Raw genomic sequence first — 7,574 nt, 5'->3', positions numbered from 1 at the left:
AGTATAGAGACAGAACTGCTGCTGCTGCTGCTGGGGTGTGGGATCTTTACAGCGACATGACTCCAAATTAGAAATGAGATAGAATCCTGGGAATATCACTGGAGTCCCTGGTCCAAGCTACGCCTGAAGCTCTGCCCTCACAGAAGCTAATATGTCCCATTCCTAAGCTCAAGTTCTCTGCTACCTGCAATTGACAAGGTTTTAGCTTGTTCAGGACATTTCTTTAACTAAGGGGATTCTTTATTGGGTATATTTGTTGGTTGGCCAAATAGGAATTCTAGCAGACTCTCCTGTTTGCAAGGTCTGGGGTCCGGCCTCAGAAGACGTGGGGCTCGCTCATGGTCCCAGGCTCCTGGACTGTGTTCAGCCACTTTGTCTTATTTAATTATTTTTATATCGAGGTGCTTCGTGAATGCTAGGCAAACGCTGTACCCAGAGCTACACCCCTGCCACAGCTACTTTAGTTTTATTCTACATTTTCCCCAAAGACTCTGGAGTCCAGTCACCCCTGCGGGAGTGGAATGAACAACTTCTAGACTTAGTGACTAACTGACAAAGATAAATGATGCCGGGTCACAGCTGGGCTGGCTGGGTTCACTCCCTTTTATGGTAATGGCCAGCATGTGGCCTCACTGTCTATAAGTGCCACCCATGTCACTGAGTCACTGCAAGACCCTGGCCCTTGCCAAGCTCATGGCAGATGCTTCTGTGGAAACTGGAGGGCGGGGTGCTTTGGCCAAGATGCCCACTGTGGAAGCTGCAGGACCTGGCCCTATCATGGCAAATTGCTCCTCCACCAGCCAGCTGGCTCCTAGCCCTTCGAGCGGTGGGGGCCTCCACGCTTTGAAGTAATTAATTATGCAATATGGCAAGGAGGCAGCAAGATTTAGAGCAGGGACAGCGACAGATGGCCCTGGGAGGAAACCAGATCTGCTGGGAGACAGGATGGGGGTGGAGGGAGGTGGGTGGGCCTGTGTGTGTGTGTGTGTGTGTGTGTATGCCCACCTATGTGCCGTGTGCCTGTGTGTACTTGTGTGCATGTGTGCCTGTGTATATGCCTGTGTGTGTACCTGTGTGTACATGGTTGCCTGTGTGTGCATGTGTGCCTGTGTGCTTGTGTATATGCCTGTGTGCGTGGTTGTCTGTGTGTATATGTGTGCCTGTGGGCTTGTGTGTGCAAGATGTATACATGTGCTTACTTATATGTGCATGTGTGTACATGTGTGCCTGTATGTGCACTTGCACATTGTGTGCACCTGTGTGCATGTGTGTGTGCATATCCTGTGTGCACATGTGTGCCTGCACATACATGTGTATGGGTATATGCCTGTGTGTGAACTTGTGTGCATGTGTTTTGACTGTGTGCACATGTGTGCCTGTGTGTGCACATGTGTGCATGTGCACATGAGTGCCTGCGTGTGTATGTGTGTGCATGTGTGTGCCTGTGGAGAGGTGTTGTACCTGTGTTGAGTGGGGAGGCTATGTGCTTGTGTGTGAACAGCTGTGTGCCCCCCCTAGCTCCTTCTTCCCCTGGGGAATTCTGAATGTCCCATTTCTCACTGGCTTCCAGGGTGTCTGAGCTGGAAAAGAAGGTGTCAGTTGGGAGAAACAGGGAAGTGATGAAACCATAGACAAGGCGGGCTTGGCTCCATGCCTGTGTGAGTTCTGAGTGGTTGCACACTGGGCTGGAGTTTCTGGATCCGAGGAGGTAGCCCACCCACATGCCACCATCTCCCTGAGGTGCCACCAACATCTCAGCACAGCCCCCTCCCCCAGCCCCCTCAGCCCCTGAAACCTCCCCACCCCTGCCAACACCTGCTTCTACTTGCACCAAGACCTTCCAGAATAGTCACCTGGCTACCACCAGCCTCCACCTAATGCCTTCCAGACTCTTCTCAAGGCTCTCAAGAAGCCAGCGAGCTTGTCAGCCGGGCACCCAGGACCCCTTAAAAACCCTGGCCTCAGGTTCACGTCCCCATCCCTCCCAGGCACCCTCTCCTGCTGTCTTGCAGTTTTCTGTTTCTGTGCCCTTGGGAAGCCGTTCCCTATGTCTGGCATGCCCTTCCTTCTCTTTGTTTGCCCAGAAAGCCCAGGCCAGGCTCACAGTTTCCTCCACAGCCCTCTCTGGTGCCCGCCCCAAGCCTGTTTTTTTTTTTTTTACTGGCCTGAGCTGGATGTGTTCGCATTTGTCTGCCCACGTACCATCCAAGCCCTGGAAAGTGCACATGCTCCAAAGGAAACAGAAGGGGTGCTACCAACCCCTAAGCCAAGGGCGGGGCTGGAGGCGGAGCTTGCTGTAGTTTCACCTCCATCCTGGGTTCCAGGGCACCAGCTGAACTGGGCCTCCCCTTTACAACCGGCTACAAAGCACTAGCCATTAGCTCTGGCCCCAGGCTGTGTTCTGAGCCTCATGGGAACCAAAGAACGAAAGCGGAAGTGACTGTGGGCGGAGCTGACTTATGGAACTCTTGTCTTACCACCCTGCCTGGCTGCCCCGGGAGCACAGGAGTCCCCCCAACACTCGGTGGCTATGTTCAGACTCCCTCTATGGATACTGGCCTTGTGTACACAGTGATGGTTGGTCATCCTAGTAACCTGACTGGATTTGGAGTCACCTAGGAGACACTGGGTATATCTGTGAGGGGGGTTCCAGGGAGGCTCAACTGCTGGAGGGAAGACCCGCCCTTAGTGTGGGCTTTACCATCCCTGGGCCCGGGTCCTGGGCCGAATAAAAAGGAGAATCACGCTGGATGGGCACCGGAGTCATCTCCCTCCTCTTCCCGTCTTATGCCACGTGGGCAGCCTCCTCCCTGCCGCCATGCCTTCCCTCCCATGACACTCTGTGCCCTGGAGCTGGGAGCCACTGACAAGGATTTTGTGTCAGCAATGAAACAAGTGGGGAGGTACCTAGACACTTACCCCGACCTGCGGGGCTTATAGCTGAGTGCCATGCTTTGCTGGGTTTCGGGAACTTTCTCTTCCAGGGTGCTCGACCTACTGACGTTTAAGATGCTATCTCCCTGAAGATCACACGGCTCTTTGGCCACCTGAGCTCTGGTGCCTGTAACTGGGCTGGCCGTGAGGAGTCTGAGAAGGTGGCTAGTGTTAGGTGAGTGGAACATGTTTCATTCTTTTTTTACTCTAGAGTTCTACCAGATGGCTTTTATGTCAGCTTGACACAAGCTAGAGTCATCAGAGAGGAGGGAACTTCAATTGAGAAAATGCCTCCATAAAAGCCAGCTATAGCAGGATGAACACAAGATTTAACTCCTGGATGTAGTTTTTTGACCCTGATTTGAGGGTGATACCAGTGATTTGGGTGATGGTACGATATGCTAGCTCTTCCAAGTGAGAGAAAATTCAGTGTAATGCACTTTGTCTAAAAATAAATAAAATTTAAGGTTAATTGATTTCATTTAAAAAAAGCCAGCTATAGGGCATTTTCTTAATTAGTGATTGATGGGGCAGGGCCCAGCCCATGGTGGGTGGGGCCATCCCTGGGCTGGTGGTCCTGGGTTCTATAAGAAAGCAGCCTGAGCAAGCCGTGAGGAGCAAGCTGGTAAGCAGCACCCTCCATGGCTTCTGTATCAGCTCCTGCCTTCAGGTTCCTGCCCAGCTTGGGTTCCTGCCCTCAGTGCTTTTGATGATGAGCTGCTCTATGGAACTGCGAGTGAAACGAACTCTTTACTTCCCAAGCTGCTTTTGGTCATGGTGTTTCATCACAGCCACAGTAACTAGGACATATGAACTCTGGAGAAGGCTGCACTCCTATAAATGTCCTTCTGGAGTGTGGGCCCATCTGTGTTGTTCTTGAAAGTGGTCAGGCCACCCTGACTCTCCGAGGGGAGTCATATGCTCATCCAACTGGTGGGACCTCCATTAATTCAGCCAACGACTGGACCCCTAAGTGCACAGAGCTTCTTTTGAAAAAAAAAGTTGCCGATTTTTTTTAAGTGTGTGGGTGTTTTGCCTGCCTGTCTGATTGTGCACCACGTGTGAAGTACCCTCAGAGGCCAGAAGAGGGCGTGAGATCCTCTGGAACTGGAATTACAGGTGGTTGTGAGTTGTCCTGTGGGTGCCGGAAATCGAACATGAATCCTCTGGAAGAGCAATCAGTGCTCTTAACTGCTGAATCTCTCCAGCTCTCTCATTTTGTTACACAAGTGTCATCTCTGTAGATCTGACAGTCATCTTATCTCCTGCTTCCCAGGCTCCAAGCATCTCTGTGGCAAGCAAAACATGTCAGGTTCCTCAACCGCACCTCACAGACAGTCCCCAGCTCTCACCTCTGACCTGGACACACTCCTTTGCAACAGGAAAACACAGCCCAGCACCCAGGCTTGACAGCACTACCGCTTCCACCCAGACCCTCTCCCCTTAGTATGGCTTGAGCAAGAACTGGGAGGTTCTCTTCCAATTCACATTTAGTTTTCTTACAAATCCGCTTCTTACAAATCCTTCTACACTGTGTGCCATTTAAAAGGCCTAAACACAAGCTTATACTTATCCCTTGTAAATGTCACTGCCTAGGATTTGCCTTCTGACTTCTTCTGTGCTCTTGGTTCTGCAGGCTTTCATATTTTTAGTCCCTAAATAGACTCTGCCTACACCACACAGTGTATCACGTGACCTTTGGCGTGCTAGTGTATGTTCATGCTACCTTGTAACTCCGTTAATTACCTGATTTTTCTCTTGTAAATTCCCCCCTTCAGTCCTTGTAGTGGCATCTTGCCTTGTCAGTGAACTTGTAGCAATGACAACACCCTTTGGGCGTGGTTTGGGGTGTACATGTGACCCTTTTAAGGTACAGGAGCTGTGGGCGCTGGCTCTCGGGTTGTGGAGAGCATTGGGAGAGCAGAGACTGCATCTTCTGGAGCAGAAAGACTGTGGCGGTTATTTACTCTTATCCGTGTATGCCCTTCCCTAATAAACACCTATTTATCATTTATCTTGGGTCTGGTGAGCTCATCCCCCCCCCTTCAAGTCCTCAGGGGATGTTACTAGACTTTACCTCAGTTCCATGATGAGCACATGACCAGGTTCTGGCCAATGAGATGTGGTACCCATTTCCCACCCCTGATCAGGGAGACACCTATAGACATCACTGAGACTTGTCACCTGGGGGAGCCTGGGTGGTCTTGGAGAGAGAGCCACTGATGCTCCCTCCAGGTGTGCTGCAGAGAGGTGGAAGTGTGGCACCCCTGACAGGGTCACACCTCAGGGACTGTGGAGGCGCTTAGATGACTGTGGCCCCCAGAACTTTGTAAGCAAAGCATGGGGGTGCTACAATCTCCCTGTTGGAGAAAAAAATGCAGTTTTTTTCAGGTGTCACCGGTAACATCAAGGAAAGAAATCAAAGCACTTCTCCTTGGGGTCATTTAACCAAGATTGAGTCCAGATTGTGAAGTTCTCTACCTCGCTCTCCCTGTGTCTTCCTTCTGTCCCCAGTCGGTTGCAGGAGTTTGACTCTGTGCCCACCCAAAGGCTTCTTGTGAATCTGTCCCTGTCCCTATGTCTGTGTGTATGAGAACCTGTCCCTGGTGTGTCTGTCCCTCAGCCTGTCCTGTGAATCTGTCCCTGTCCCTGTGTCTGTGTGTATGAGAACCTGTCCCTGGTGTGTCTGTCCCTCAGCCTGTCCTGTGAATCGGTGCCTGTCCCTATGTCTGTGTGTATGAGAACCTGTCCCTGGTGTGTCTGTCCCTCAGCCTGTCCTGTGAATCTGTCCCTGTCCCTATGTCTGTGTGTATGAGAACCTGTCCCTGGTGTGTCTGTCCCTCAGCCTGTCCTGTGAATCGGTGCCTGTCCCTGTGTCTGTGTGTGTGCTCAAATCTGTCTGTGTGTCTGTCCCTCAGCCTGTCCTATGAATCTGTCCCTGTCCCTGTGTGTATGCAAATCTGTCTGTGTGCCTGTCCCTCAGGCTGTCCTGTGAATCTATCCCTGTGTCTGTGTGTATGTGAATCTCTCTGTGTGTCTGTCCCTAACAAACATGCTGTCTTTGTTGAACAGCACAGAGAGTATCACGTGGGGAGGAAGAGGAAACTTTACAGAGAACTTTAGCAGAGTTTTACAGGGGATTAAGTCACTGGATCCAATTGATCCCAACTGACCCAGATAGCAAATATCACTGTTTATAAACTGATATCAAGTGCTGTATTTAACATTCATGGTGGATATTCATTGTAGAAGGCTTCTTTCGACCTCTGTTTCTGCCGCTTTCAGCAAATTGCTTATTAGATCTTGGATGCATAACTCTGGGTCAGGGCCATGAAAGAGTATGTAATTTAAGATTACAGCTCTCCACTAGTTTAAGCTGTAAAAGCGGATTGCATGGGAAACCCAAGGCAAGTAAGCTTGGTTGCTACATTGTTCTCACGGAGGCAGATTAAACAGTGTACACAGTAGGGCAGCAACCTTATGTGACCTCAGTGTGTTGTATTAACTGGGCTGTGAGATCCAGCTAAAGTTCCAGCCTCTTAGAATGTAAGAGATATTTTTTTTTATTACAACGAAGCTGCCGCAGAAAAACACCAGAGAAGTTGAGGCAGAGAGATCAGAAGAAAACGATCAAACTCACTCTCGCTCCTTTCTGATTTTTTTCTTTTTGGATCTTTGGATTCTTTTGCATCTGAGTGTCCAGGGACCATCACCACGGTCCATTTCCAGAGTACCTGTGGCTACTCGGTTTGGATTCTCAAGTTTAAATCTGCAGTTAACGTTTGCCTCCTGAAGGGGAAGGAGATGGGAAAAGCCCTTCAACTCAACTTCTGGATCCTGAACATGGAGGCAAATAGCAGGAGTGAGGAGCCCCGGCCCTGAAACCTGAGGACCTGGGTTAAAGTTCCTGGAACCCACGGAAAAGTTGCACATTGTGGCAAGCACCTGTGCTGCCGGCAGCGCTCTTCCTGTGAGATAGGGTTGGGGGGAGATGGGAGAGTCCCCATAAACCCCAGAAACAGCTAGTCTGGCAGAGATCCTGCTTGAACCAAGGTGGAGGGTGAAGGCTGACACCCAATGGCACCCTCTGTCCCTTACACACCTGCTATGACACACCTACACCTGGGAACAGACACACACAGATTTCTTTTTAAGTTGGTATGTGGCTCTTCAGGCTTCTTGGGTGGCCCATGATTTCTATGTGCAATCTCAATGCTGGCTCCTGCTTTCTGAATTCACTGACTGTCCTCTCCTGGCCTCTGATAGCATTTGACTTCCCCACCTGTGACTAAATCAAAGCCCCACATTTTACAAACAGAAAATCTGGGAGGAAGATCAAAACGGAGCTGGGCAAGATAGTGCATGTGTGTAATCCCAGTTTGGGGAACAGAGGCTGGAGGATCGCTTTGGGTTCGAGGCTAGCCTGGGCAATGGCTGTGAGGTCTTGTTTCCAAAATGGAGTGGGGGTAAAGACAGCTGAAGAGATAGTTTAGTGGGTGTGAGCACTTGCTGCTCTTGCAGAGGACCAAGTTTCAGAGGCTGAGGACCAAGACCCTCTTCTGTTCTCTCTGGATACCCACACTCATGTGACACACACACACACTTAAAATAAAATACATAATTTTTAAATGCAGAAAACA

The sequence above is a fragment of the Mesocricetus auratus genome, unplaced genomic scaffold (genome assembly GCF_017639785.1).
Source record: "Mesocricetus auratus isolate SY011 unplaced genomic scaffold, BCM_Maur_2.0 Super-Scaffold_100025, whole genome shotgun sequence".
NCBI lineage: Eukaryota > Metazoa > Chordata > Mammalia > Rodentia > Cricetidae > Mesocricetus > Mesocricetus auratus.
Note: the sequence above shows the minus strand (reverse complement) of the source record.